Raw genomic sequence first — 13,492 nt, 5'->3', positions numbered from 1 at the left:
TCCCGACCTGGTGGCAAAGCATTCTCCCGCCTACCGAGCGGGTCAGAAGAAAATTCCAGCCCCAATACTGTAGGAAGCATGAGAACACGTGTATCGCGCTGTTAGTGAGTGACATTCAGATCAAACACATCCAAAGGGACCCTCAAATCCTCTTCTTGATTGGGCGTGGACAATCAGAAAATAAGCATCTAGCTGAAGAGAGGCGAGATCAAGAATGTAGGGGCTGCTTGGGCGGTTGACACACATCCTGTTTATGGCAGCATCCAGAGATGGTGCTGGTGCTGCCAGGAGAGCAACGTGTCCTGCAGATGGCGTACTATTGGTAAGGGCTATTTCACAAACATTTATTGAGCGCCCACATTGTGCCAGGTACTGGGCTAGATGCCAGAAGCTTGGTGCCTGCCCTCAGGGAGCTGACAGTCTGCTTGGAGAGGTAGACTGAAATTGATGGAAAGCAGCATGGATGTGTTCATTCCAGGGATAATGACTGCTGGGAGAGGCAGAAAAATCCAGAATGCAAAGACTGGGGAAGGCTTCAGGGAGATGGCTTTTGAGTTGGGCCTTGAAGGATGGGGAGATTTTTCAATAAAGAAAACCAGATAAAACAGCCCAGGCCTAGGGGCAGCAGAGTAAAGTGTGGAACTGGAGAACCTGTACTGGGAGCAGGGGCAGGCTGGAGGACACCAGGATTCAGGAAGAGTGGGCATGAACAGGTAGGTTCAGGTCAGATACCGAGGTGTCTCTGGGATGCCAGGCTGTGGAATCTGTACTTAATTCTGGAGGCAAAGGGGAGCAAAGATTTTATAGAAGAGGAGTGACTTGACCAAGCTTGAATTTTAGGAAAGAGAAATGAAGAGGCTAGAAATCAGTGAGAGGGGGCCAGTCCCTGCAACAGACTAGGTGAGCATTGATGGGGCGGTGAGGACTGGCAGTGCTCTGACCACCAAGCTGCTCTCTCTGGGTTGTAAACTCAGACAGACTTAAGCTAAATGGAGCCGGGACCCTTAGCCCAGAGGAGCCTGAAGTCTCCTTGAGCCTTTTTCCTACCCATTCCTTCTCTAGCTCCTGCAAAGAGTACCTGAAAGAGAGCGAACCAGACATGTTGAGGGCTGTGGTTGCTCAAGTAGGAAAACACTGTCCCCAAAGGATGGAGAAGAAGGAAAAGGGAAAGAGGGGAGAGTCCAGGGTGGCCAATGCCACACGTGGGGAGATAAAGAGACCAATCCCAGCCTCCATGCAGGGCACTGGGGAGCCCTCACCATGTTCACCATGCACAGACCTCTTTCCCCTCCTTCCTGCCATCCTTCTCTTCTTATTGTCATTTCTCCTGTGCCAGCATCTCAGGCTGGACTGTGGTGCTAAATGGCATCACTATGTCAAGAGTAGAACTGAAGGACCAAGCAGCTCTGAATGTGTCCTCTGGGGTAGCACAGGCCCCAGGGGGTAGGGGTCATCCTACTTCTCCCGACCTATCTAAGCTGCTCCAGCTCTGTCTGCTTCCTCACAGCCCTGCACGATGGAATTGGGTCCACAAGGCAAGGAAGGTGGTAGAGCAAGATTTTAACCTGGGATCCATGTATTCGCCAGACTCACCACGGTCTCCTCAGCTTAGGGTCTGTGAGCCCCTGAAACTGGGTAAGTTTTTTGTGGGTTCACACAAACATTTGCATGTGTGTTGGGGGATATCTCCATAGCTTGCAAGATTTCCTTATAAAAGATTAAACATCACCACTTAGGGAAATGGAGCTGGGGAGCAGAGGGGATCATCTGAATGGGTCTGGGCAGTTTGCAAGATGGGGGGAGGGTCTCACGCTCTAGTGACATTTCTTCCAAGACCTCTCTCCCAGGCCTTCGCAGACTGCTCCCTCAGGCTGGTTCTGAAGGACACCGGTGGCTTCGCCTCCTGTGCTCTCAGCCTCTAAGGTCAAGCAGCAGGGGCCCAGCCTTCTGAGCTGGAGGGACCAGAAAAGACTGTCAGGGATAAAGGGGTCAGGGAGGTCAGGAGCCTCACTCTCCACCTCTCATCACTGTCAAAGCAGACCCCTCCCTCCAGGCCCTTTCTCTCCTTCCAGCACAGGGCAGACTCAGCAGTGTCAGGGCCCACTGGGCTGGAGATCAGGGCTCTGAGCTCCCTGACCAAGGAACCCCACGAACAGATGAACCCTGAGCTTTTGACTAGGCTCAGAGCAAGTGCCCATTGCAGCCACAGCAACCTTTACTTTGGAGAATGTCTTATCTCTTTCTCTTCCCACTCCTTGCCCCAGTTTGTTTTCTCCTCTGCTGGCTAGAGCTGGCTCTTGAAGGAGGCAAAACTTTGCCCAGGGCAAGGCAGAGTTGCTCTGAAAGTCATCAGTGTGGGAGCCTGAGAGGGAGGCAGACCTTCCCCGATGAACTGGGAGGGATGCAAAGAGTTAAGAGGAGGCTGCTTTCAACAGAAAAGAAAAACCCAGCTCCCCGTAGAAAGCGGGCAGGAGCCCTGTCCATTGTTCCACCTGGCTATAGGATTTCTCTCTGAGACAAGGAATGGGCTCTAAAACTCCGGTAACTGGATCACTGGGAAGGGAGGTTTGTAAAAAACCAGCTGACAGCTGAATAATAGGAATTACCAGGCAGGCTGCCCCGGGGTTACCGAGGTTTGTAACTCAACCCCCAGGGAGGGGTTAGATTGGAAACTGATTTATGGGTAAGGTGGGGGTCTTGGTGGGGGAGCCCCTTGCCTCTTAAATCCCTCTAGGAGGGATCGTGTACAGAAGAAAGACCAGGAACCTGGAAGGCTTGGTATCCTTCTCTCCCTGGATTTGCTCTAACAGAGTGAATTTATCTCTCCGTGCATTATTCCATCTGTCGGCAAAGGAATAGCCCCTCTCTTCTGAGTTACAGAGTGTGTGCGTGTGTGTGTGTGTGTGTGTGTGTGACAGAGAGAGAGAGAGAGAGAGAGAGAGAGAGAGAGAGAGAAAATATAGCAGAACAGACAAATTGGCTTCTGCTGATGGAGTAAGCAAGTGGAGAGACTTGATTTCCCAGTCGATGAATTCACTACTTGCCAGTCACTGGCTCAGGGGAATTCAAATAGAAAAAGCAGCTACTAAAGAGAAGACATTTGGGACTTCAGAGACCTGTGTGTATAGGGAAATGCAGAGTCTGAGGCTACCGTGCTGAAGCCCGGTAGAACCTAAAAGATAAGGTGCGGTCCAGGAGCCCATGAATTATGACATTCAGCACATCTTCAGTTTTGTTTGGGGGGAACACTCAATAAATATTTACCAAATGAGTGAATAAATGTACATTTCCGCATTTAAAAAATGTGAAGAGTTCTGTGTTGGCGAGTGGGAAAAAAAGCTGCAGTGGAGGATTTTCCATAAATGTCCTATCTACGTTGTGTTTGCCACTTGGGATGGCTGGCCTTACCTGAGTTTCTTCTCACCAGCAGAGGCTGCCCCTAGGAGGCAAAGACGATGTGTCATCCCTTTGATACCCTCAGACCACCCTCCTCCAGGCTTGGCCCATGATGGAACTCACTAAGTCTGTGGAGAAGAATTTACAGAAAAACTACAGGCATGGTCCTTAGGGCAGTGTCCTCAGCTCCTCTCTCCCCCACCTCCTGCCCAGCCCAGGGCTCAGCATGCCCAGCCCACGAAAAAGAAGTTGGCTGTATTCTGCCGAGGAATGAAGAAATCCAATCAGAATACTCCTCCTTTTACTCCACTTCCCCAGGATGCAGCCTCTTTCCTGGGCAAAGTACATTAGTACCTCAGTACATGCTTCTCCTTGGGATTAGCAGGGAAATCTCAGAAATTTCCAGCTGAGGCCAGAGAATGATCAATTACTATCAAGGAAAACTGCCACCTGGCAGAACGGGGGACTGGTCCCTTCCAGGCCTAGAGCCTCCCAGGTTTTGAATCTGCTCCTCTGAGAAGATGAGTTGGATCAGCTGATTTCCAGCCACCTCCCTAGCCCCCAATGTCCTGGAGTGGGAGAGGGTCACTCTCTGGCAATGAGGGAGAGTCTCAATCCCCCAGGTACGAGTTCATCAAACATTTTCTGAGCACCTGCTATGGGCTAGGCTCCATACCAAGGACTGGAGGTGCAGATACAAGCCCTGGGAGGATCTTTGAGCATGTTCGCACCCTTTCTCCCCAAACATGAACCCTTATATGCACACCTACACCCAAGCTCAAAGCAAAACTGGGGACAGGAGAGGGATGTGGCAGGGAGAGCTGTGACTTGAGAGCTGAGGGTAAACAGCCTTCTGAGGGAGGCTGAGCTTCCACCAAAGCAGTCTTGCTGTTTCCTTGCACAAAGGCGTCTTGGAAATGTCTGATGCCCCACTTCTTCCTTGTTCCCGAAGCCCACTTGTCATCAGGTCAAATAGAAAGGGCTCTAGGCTAGATATCAGGAAATCTGGGTTTAGTTCCTAGCTCTGCCATCCACAAGTGACCTTCCAACACTCAAATTTATGTCCTTGCCCCTACAGATTCAGAGGTGGCATAACTTGGGTAAACAGGCCAGCTGGGCAGGAGTTAGGACTTTGGGGCAACATCAGCTTCTTGTCCCAATCTTGCCTGAGGTCCCTGGGCTCTAGCCAAAACAACTCTCACCTATTGAGCACCTACCAAATGCCAGACATGTGACAAAAGGCATCTCATTTAATCCTAAACAACCCCAAGAGGGAGCTGTCACCATCAGTGCCATTTTACACTCAAGGACACTAAGGTCACTTCTCCAAAGACAGTCAAAACAGCAACAGAACCATGATTGGAGGCCACATCTTTCTGACATGAGAGCCTATGCTCACATCCCCTACATGTACTGCCTTAAAGCACACCCAGTCCCTCCCCACAGACAGAATTCACTCCCCTTCCCCCATCAATAACACACTGTCCCCTGTGCCCCCAGAACAGGAAGGCCAAGCCTGAGGCAGCCTAGCGAGGTGAATTCCAGCCTCTCTCAGTTGCAAACACTCCCACTGTCACCACCACCTGCGGCAGAAGTGATTGCATCACCCGCAGGAAGCGGTCCAGCGGCCCAGCATCAGCTCTGGGGCACATTTTCAGTTCCTGCTTCTATCCTTGCCTACGTTGAGCACACTGCCTTATCTTCTAGCCCCGCCCTAGCCCTGTGGGTTTAGGCTAACATGCATGACTGGACAAGGGACCGTGGTCTGTCGCTTGGATGGGATTTGCACAGGACCAACCGGGGCCCCTCATCCCTTTTCTGAGCACTGCCAGACGAGGAAGGGGAGGTCAGGCTGAAGGGGCTTTCCCAGTCAAGGACCAATCAGAGATCCCATGGGCTCAGAGAAAAAGTCTTCTTTGATGCAGCAGACAAGTCCCAGGCAGGCACCCTTACCCTTGCATTTGCCTTTGAAGGAAGAGTGCCCACATGTCTGGGCCATGCCTGCCTGTCAGGTGGGCCAGCAAGAGGAAGGAGCTGAAGAGCCTGCCAACACAGCCAGGATGTCTCTGGTGTGCTTTCTGGAGCCCAATAGATCGGCAGACACTGCACGGGGCTGTGTTTTCCTCCCTACATGGCCATGGAATCTTCTGGAACTGAGGATACATCCTTGCCCCTGTGGTTCCTCTTCTGTCCATCCTGGACTTCCTTTCCCTCTCTGCCAACTTCCTTCTCCTGCTGCCCCATGCAGCATTCTTTCTTATCTCCTTAATCTCTCCTACCCTGATTTCCTCCTGCATTTGCTACCTCTCTCTGGCCTCCCCTTGGGCCACAGCAACAACAGTCAGCCCTTTATCGGCTCATAAAATGCTCGACATTTTCGTGGAAGTCATCCTGTGTGGAGAGGCTGCTTCCGTTAACGTTATCATCCCCATTTGGAAATGGTTCACTTGAGTCTGAGTGACATTTTCAACGGCTCTACTAGCAGGGTTATCGGTGTCTCTTCACCTGGAGAGAGAGCTACACTAAACCAGTGAGCGCAACATGGGTCTCTCCCAGCTCTCAGATGCTCTTTGCACCAGTAACCTGACTTACTCCTTGGCAGGGGTTAGGGCACCTGAATCAGTGATTTGAATAAAAATCAAGTTGTTCTCTTAGGACCAGACCAGCCTTAAGTTACTGATACTGGTTTACTTTGTTTAAAAAAAGTCAAACTGCAATGTGAAACTGAGTCACGATAGGGCCATTTCCGGCTCTCTTCTAAGGCTCCAGGGGCATTAAGCCTGTTCTAGATGTAATAAACCGCTAAGGAATGAAGGCGGACCCCAAGGACTCTGAACTCTTCCCCCAGGCCAGACCAGGTTGTGGAGCCTATTCCAGGTTTCATGGACTCCTAAGCATCATCTGAGGCTGTGTAAACTCGTGATGAAGAAACTAAGTATTAGCCTCAATCCTGGATTTCACAACTGGAGAAACATCAAAAATTCCCAAACGCTTCCAAGTAGAATCATTTTCTCAATGAGGGCATAAAATATACAAAACTGACCTCTGTGTGGGCCCCTGGCATAAATTCTTACTGACTTTAGGGAGAAACTGCATCCCCAGCTTACATCAGCTCGGAGACAGGGTCATAGACTATGACCTTCATGGTGCCTTTGGAGTAAGTGAGCTCTCAGAGGGGAGGAGAAAAAAAGAATCTCGATATGGCTTTGTGTTCAGAGGGTGGTTCCTCAGAAAGCATTCCTGGAGTTTACCCGTTTCCTTGTCTGCAGGAAGTTTTTATTTAAGTGTTTATTGCTCAAATATGCCCTGTAGGCAGAGAGCTTCTGTATTCCATTTCTTTGGTACTTAAAACAAAGTTTGTGTCACTATCTTTGAGATGCAATTTAAAAAAAAATAATTTCATCTTATGTTTTGGGGACTTTGTTTCATTTGATCTCTTTTGGATTTTTGGCAATGGGATCTCTTCCTATTTCCACACATCCCCAAGAGGGGTAACCTCATGACTTCTTCTCTGAAAAGAAACTCTTTCCTTTACATTAAGTATTTATTGAGCACATACTAAGTGCCCCACACCATATTTGGAGTGTTATACACTTCTGCCTGCCTTCCCATTGCCGGCCCTTATAGTCTTTATTGAGATATAATTCACCCACCATATCATTCACCCATTTAAAGCGTACAATCTAATGGTTTTTACAATATTTATGGAGTTGTGTAACCATCATCACAATTTTAGAACATTTTCGTCACCCCAAAAAGAAATCCCATACCCATTAGCAGTAATGCTTCATCTCCCTCAACCCCTCCTCAGCCCAAGTAACTATGAATCTACTTTCTATCTCTGTAGATTTGCCTATTCTGGACGTTCCATATAAATGGAATCATGTATTATGTTGTCTTTTATAGTTGGCTTCTTTCGCTTAACCTAATTCGTTCAAGATTAATCCATGATGTAGCATGTATCAGACTTCATTCCTTTTTATGGCTGGATAATATTCCATTGTATGGATTTATCACATTTTGATTATCAGTTGATGGACATTTAGACTGTTTCTGCCTTCTGGCTATTGTGCATAGTGCTATGAACATTCGTGGACAAGGTTTTGTTTGAACACCTGTTTCCATTCTTTTGAGTATATATCTAGGAATAGAATTGCTGGGTCAAATGGTAATTTTATGTTCAATCTTTTGAAGAATCATTGTGGGTTTGATTTGCACTTACCTAATGACTAATACTGTTAAGTATTTTTTCATGCGTTTATTGGCCATTTGTATATCTTCCTTGGAGAATGGTCTATTCAAATCCTTTGCCCTTTTTCTTTCTTCCCTTTTTTTTTTTTTTTTTTTGGTGAGGAAGATTGGCCCTGAGCTAACATCTGTTGCCAATCTTCCTCTTTTTGCTTGAGGAAGATTGTCCCTAAACTAACACCTGTGACAATTTTCATCTATTTTGTGTGTGGGACACCTCCACAGCATGGCTTGATGAGTGGTATGTAGGCCCATGCCCAGGATCCAAAGTCGTGAACCCCAGGTCACCAAAGTGGAGTGCATGAACTTAACCACTACGCCACCAGGCCGGCCCCCCTTTGCCCATTTTTAAATCGGGTTAGATGTCTTTTTATTGTTGAGTTGTAAGAATTCTTTATATATTTTGGATACTAGTCCCTTATCAGATACATGATTTGCAAATATTTTCTCCTATTCTTTTAGACTTTTTTACTTCTTGTGTTGATGATGTCATTTGCAGCACAAAAGTTTTTAATTTTGTTGTAGTTCAATTTGTCTATTCTTCCTTATGTCCCTTATGCTTTTGGTGTCATATCTAAGAAACCACTACTTAACTCAAGGTCACAAAGATCTACTCATATGTTTTCTTCTACGAGATTTATAGTTTTAGCTCTTACATTTAGGCCTATGCTCCATGTTTAGCTAATTTTTTTCTGAATGATTTAAAGAGCGAGCTCAATTATATCCCATGTGGCTATCCATTTGTCCCAGCACCATTGGTTGAAAAGACTATTCTTTCCCCCATCGAATGGTCTTGGCACCCTTGTTGAAAATCAGTTGACCATATTTGTGAGAGTTTATTTCTGGACTGTCAATTTTATTCCTTCCATCTCTAAGTCTCTCCTTTATGCCAGTACCACACTATCTTGATTACTGTAGCTGTATAGTAACTTTAGAAATTGGGGGGTTTGAGTCCTCCAGCTTTGTTCTTGTTTTTGAAGATCGTTTGGATATTCTTAGTCCCTTGCATATCCATGTGAATTTTAGGATCCGCTTGTCAATTTCTGCAAAAAAGCCATCTGGGATTTTGATTGGGACTGCAGTGAATCTATAAATCAACTAGGGAGTATTGCCATCTTAAGAATGTTAGGTCTTCTAATTCATAAACATAGGATATCTTTCCATTTATTTAGATCTTTTTTAATTTCAATTTCTTTCAACAATGTCTTATAGTTTTCAGTGTACACATGTTGCACATCTTTTAGAAATTTATTCCTAAGTATTTTATTCTTTTGGTGCTACTGTAATATAATTACTTTCTTAATTTTATTTTCTGATTGTTCATTGCTAGTGTATTGAAATACAATTAACTTTTGTAAATTGATCTCATATTCTATAATCTTGATGAATTCATTTATTAGTCCAATAGTTTTTTTTTTTTCTTTTTTGAGAATTCCTTAGGCTTTTCTATATCCAAGATCAGGTCATCTGTGAATAGAGGAAAGTCTTATTTCTTACTTCCAATCTGTATGCCTTTTATTTCTTGTTCTTGCCTAACTGCCCTGGATAGAACCTCCAGTACAATGTTGCATAAAAGTGACAATAGTGAACATCCTTGTCTTATTCCTCATCTTGGGGCAAAAGCTTTCAGTCTTTCACTGTTAAGTATGATGTTAGCTATGGGGTTTTTGAGGATGCCCTTTATCAGGCTGAGGAAGTTTCATTCTATTTCTAGTTTATTGAGTGTTTTTATCATGGAAGGGTGTTAGATTTTGTCAAATGCCTTTTCTGTGTCTATTGAGATCATCATGTGATTTTGTCCTTTATTTTTGATACTGTGTATTATATTGATTGATTATATATGTTAAACCAACCTTGCAATCTTGGGACAAATTCCGCTTCACGTATAATCCTTTCTATGTATTGCTGGATTAGGTTTGGTAATCTTTTGTTTTCTTAGTCTTTTGAGGAGGTACACTTTACACAGAAGAAGAAAAAGAGGACATTAACGCAAAACAGTATACAATCAAGTGCTATAATATAAGGTACAGATAGTGCTAGTCTATTAAATAAATACTGTGCTTCAACTATGCGCCAGGTATAGTGGTTTGAGGATATAAAAGCTGTGGGGCCCAAGAGGCCTTGGTTAGTCCACTCCCCCCATTCTAGCCAGCATCCCCAAAGTCATCAAGACCCGCTACCCCTTCTCCACTCCAGTCAGGCCCAGAGGCCATTGAGAAAGGAGCCAGGACTCCTTGGGGATTTAATAAGGTGGTCAGAGATAATGCTGTGACTCAGTTAAGAAGCCAGTGTAACAGGGTAAGAACAAGGTTTTGGGGTCAGACAAATGGGAATTTGAACTCCAGCATTGGCACCTACTGATGATTTGGGAATAGTAAATTAAGCTCTCTGAACTTAGTTACATCTCCTTTCAGATGGAGATGATTATAGTACCCTCTTCTTGTGGTTGTTGGGGAACAGAAACTGTAAGAAACTATACAAATCACCTAGTAGAGTGCCTTGGTATATAGGAGATGCTCAACAAATCATAGCTATTGCTATGTGTTCAGCACTGTATGACAACTACAGGAGAGGGAGAGAAAGTCCAGAAAAAGAATGAAAAAACAATTGGCCCTGTTTTCAGAAGGTACATATTCTAGCTGGGGAGTCAAACCTAACACATACAAAATAACTGTAACATGTTAAAAACAGCATATAATTTACCTAAGAAATCATATTATACAGAATATGATTACTATAGGAATGTAAAATGCTAGACACCAAGGTGCTCAACATATCGTAAGTTCTCTATAAATAGTAGGAGTTATTATTAACAGTTGCCTTCACCATTAAGAGTCTCTCTAGAACAGCAGTTTTCAAAGTGTAGTCCCTGGTCCAGCAGTGTCAGCATCACCTGGAACTGTTAGAAGTGCAAATTCTTCTTCTCCCTGCCAGACCTACTGACTCAGAAACTCCCAGGGTGGGGCCCAGCGGTCTGTGTTTTAAGAATTCCTCCGAGTGGTATGGATGAAGCAGTTCTCAGCATTGGCTGCACATTAGAACTACCTGGGGAGCTTAAAAAACTGCTGATGCCCGTGGTCTCCCCAAGACCAAGTAGAATCTCTGTGGATCCGAGACTTAGAATTTTGTAAAGCTCCCCAGGTTATTCAAATGAACATCTGGGGTTGAGGACTATACCTCTAGGGAGAGCTTTGCATTAACAAGAAGAAAAGAAGATTCAGACTTTAAAATTAATAAATTTACTAATGCAGGTTATGGAGGAGGGCCTAAAAGACCTAATTTCCATCCTACGCCTCCTCCTCCCAAATCTGCCCTACAGAGGGACACAGTGGGAAACAGAGCCTCTTCGCTAACCTGAGGTGGAGCTGGAGGGCGTGGAACGATGCATCTTGCCCCTCCGCTCAGATGGACCACCATCCCAGGAAACAGACGCTGAAAGCTTGAGCCTGATGTTCATTTTTAATCACTCAGTGTTAAATTCCCTCTGGAGGACAAGGAGGCGTCTGCGTTGAACAAAGAGCGTCTGGTGTCGCCCAAATCCTTTACTTATTCATGAAACAAGCAAGATCCTCTATCAGCCCCCATCCTGCACCCCAGGAGCCTGATCCAGATTGTCTCAAGATGCAGCCTTTACCCAGCACACACAGCGGCCACACCCTGCCTGACTTGGCCTATCTTTGGTGCTTTCAAAGTCTAGGGTGATTTCTCAGACAGAAAGAGAACTTGGTGTGCAGCTTAGCAGACTATGGAAGTAAAATGGAAGCCAGGGTCCCCTAGAGCCCGTGTGCCATCCTGGATATGTGGTTATGCAAAATGGGGCCTCTGGAAACAATGGATTGTGGCTCCTAGCCTTGCCTGAAGTTAGGGAGAATAGCCACCAGACTCCTGGGTTGAGCTTGCCTGTAAAGCAGAAGCTTCCTCTGCTACAGGCTGATTTAGGGAAGTAGCTGGTAGTGAAAGAAGGGCCAGGTTTGGAATCCTCGGACACAGAGAGAAATCCTGCTGTACCTCTCACAGGTTACTGAACTTCTTTGAGTCCCGGTTTCTTCATCTGTTTATAAAAAATGGGGATTAAATGAGACAACAAATGTGCGAGTTCTTAAAATGGTGCCAGCCACATAGATGCTCAGGAAATGTTAGTTTCCCTTCCCTTTCCCAGGAAAGGGAAGGAGTGGCAGGGGTACGATCGGTCAGCTGCCCGAATCTCCTCTGTGACCCCCCAGAAGCACCAGTGTCCCTGAGACTCGGTGTCTGTGACTTTCAGAGCTATTGCTAATTAAGAACAGGGTAGGATTTACATGTTAACTATTTCTCTGATAATTCCCCAGCCAGGGCTGTGGCAAACTTGTGGTTGAATCCATTTTCACTTACAATCTACATTTCCAGTACACAACTTAGAAACGCAAATAGCAGAACATAAAGTTGATTTTAATTCTAAAATTATTAGTGTAAAAAATAATATGACAATCTTGTGACCCTGTTTCTTCACAGGAGAGACAGCGCCTCACAGGTTGTACCCATTCCCATGAGGGCTTGGGGCTTTCTTCCGGGCTTTCATTTTTGGGTTTGGGTTCACATTTCTCCATTCTCTTGCAGAGTCTAGGGCTGAATTTCTAAAAGAAAAAAGAAAAGGGAGTAGAGGGAAAGTGGGCTGTTTTCTTTAAAAAGGAAATGGTCCCATCTTTTAAATGCCCCCAGCCCTCTGGAATGCCCACATGAATCCCACATTCCCAACCTGGGAATCTGAGCAAAAATAACACCAGGACTCTTGGGATAGCCACAGATGGTGTGCTTATTTGCATATATTTGCATATACTTAGAAGCAAACATGCACAATGAATTAATTAGGGTAGCCAGTGGTGATTTCAATCAAGCGAATGTGATAAGCCGGCCTGTGGGAAGCAGGTGGCATGACGGCAGGGCAGGACACTGCTGCAGCCCAGGAGCAGCCAGTGTCTGGGGCCTCCCTGAGGTGAGGGCGAGAAATCCAGTGCCACAGAGACCTAGTGTCCTCCCTTGATCTCTCCGCCCTCTCAACTTCGGCCTTTTTCCCCTTCCAGATCCAGGCCCAGCTGCCCTCCCTTCTTCTCCCTCCAGATCCATGGCTCACGTAAGCAGTGAGTTAAGGTGAGCCTGAGCCCCAAAGAATCCTCAGGCAGCAGAGAGCTCTTCAGTCCGGGAAGGGTGGGCCTGCCGGGCACATGACCCTTAGAGAGTGCCCACCCCCCGAAGAGAATCTGCACAGCAGCTACAGTGGGGCAGACATGTGAGCGCATGCCAGCAGCATGGAGCCATCGAAGGAAATCTCTAGGAAGGCTGGCAGAGGAGCAGACCTGGGAGTGTAGGGGAATTTGGCCCCAGGTCATTACACCCACCTTTACAGTGCACCATTAAAGCTTCATGCTGTTTTCTTCCCAGAGCTGTAGAGCCCTTTGTTCTCTGGCCATTGCTGACCAGCCTGGCTCCCAAACAAGGCCAGACAGATTGTCCTAAAGTTTAGATTTCCACGGGCTCTCTGCAGCTAATGAGCTGTCACTCAGAACTCTGCCCCAGAAGCCAGGCAGTGCCTGGAGGAAGTAGGAGGGGACAGCAAGTATGGCAGCATCCACAGCTGGGCCTGAGCCTTGCCCGGTTAGAGGGAAGTCTGGACTGCCCTGACCTCTGGCCCCAAATTGCACTGTCAAGGAGCTCTGTGCCCTTAAGCCTTTGAGTTACTTGGTTTCCTGAGGGCAGAGCCCAACCATGGGCGAGGTCTCTAGATTCTGCATGACCAGAGCCACTCACATGGCATTGCTACAGTTGCCTTCTCTCTTCACAGGATTGTCCACACTTAGGCCAAGATGCAGCC

At 46.4% G+C, this 13,492-nt stretch overlaps 1 long non-coding RNA gene across 1 annotated transcript; it reads right to left on the bottom strand.

The window, feature by feature from the left end:
• Positions 1 to 12,051: 12,051 nt before the first annotated feature.
• Positions 12,052 to 13,178, bottom strand: LOC106782151 (uncharacterized). Its single transcript, XR_001378998.3, has 2 exons — positions 13,020 to 13,178; positions 12,052 to 12,257 (listed from the first exon to the last, which is right to left on the bottom strand). It is a non-coding gene; the product is annotated as an uncharacterized lncRNA (long non-coding RNA).
• Between the last annotated feature and the right edge of the window lie 314 nt (positions 13,179 to 13,492).

The sequence above is a fragment of the Equus caballus genome, chromosome 1 (assembly GCF_041296265.1).
Source record: "Equus caballus isolate H_3958 breed thoroughbred chromosome 1, TB-T2T, whole genome shotgun sequence".
In the NCBI taxonomy this organism is placed as follows: domain Eukaryota; kingdom Metazoa; phylum Chordata; class Mammalia; order Perissodactyla; family Equidae; genus Equus; species Equus caballus.
Note: the sequence above shows the minus strand (reverse complement) of the source record. Positions and strands in the feature narration are given on the sequence as shown.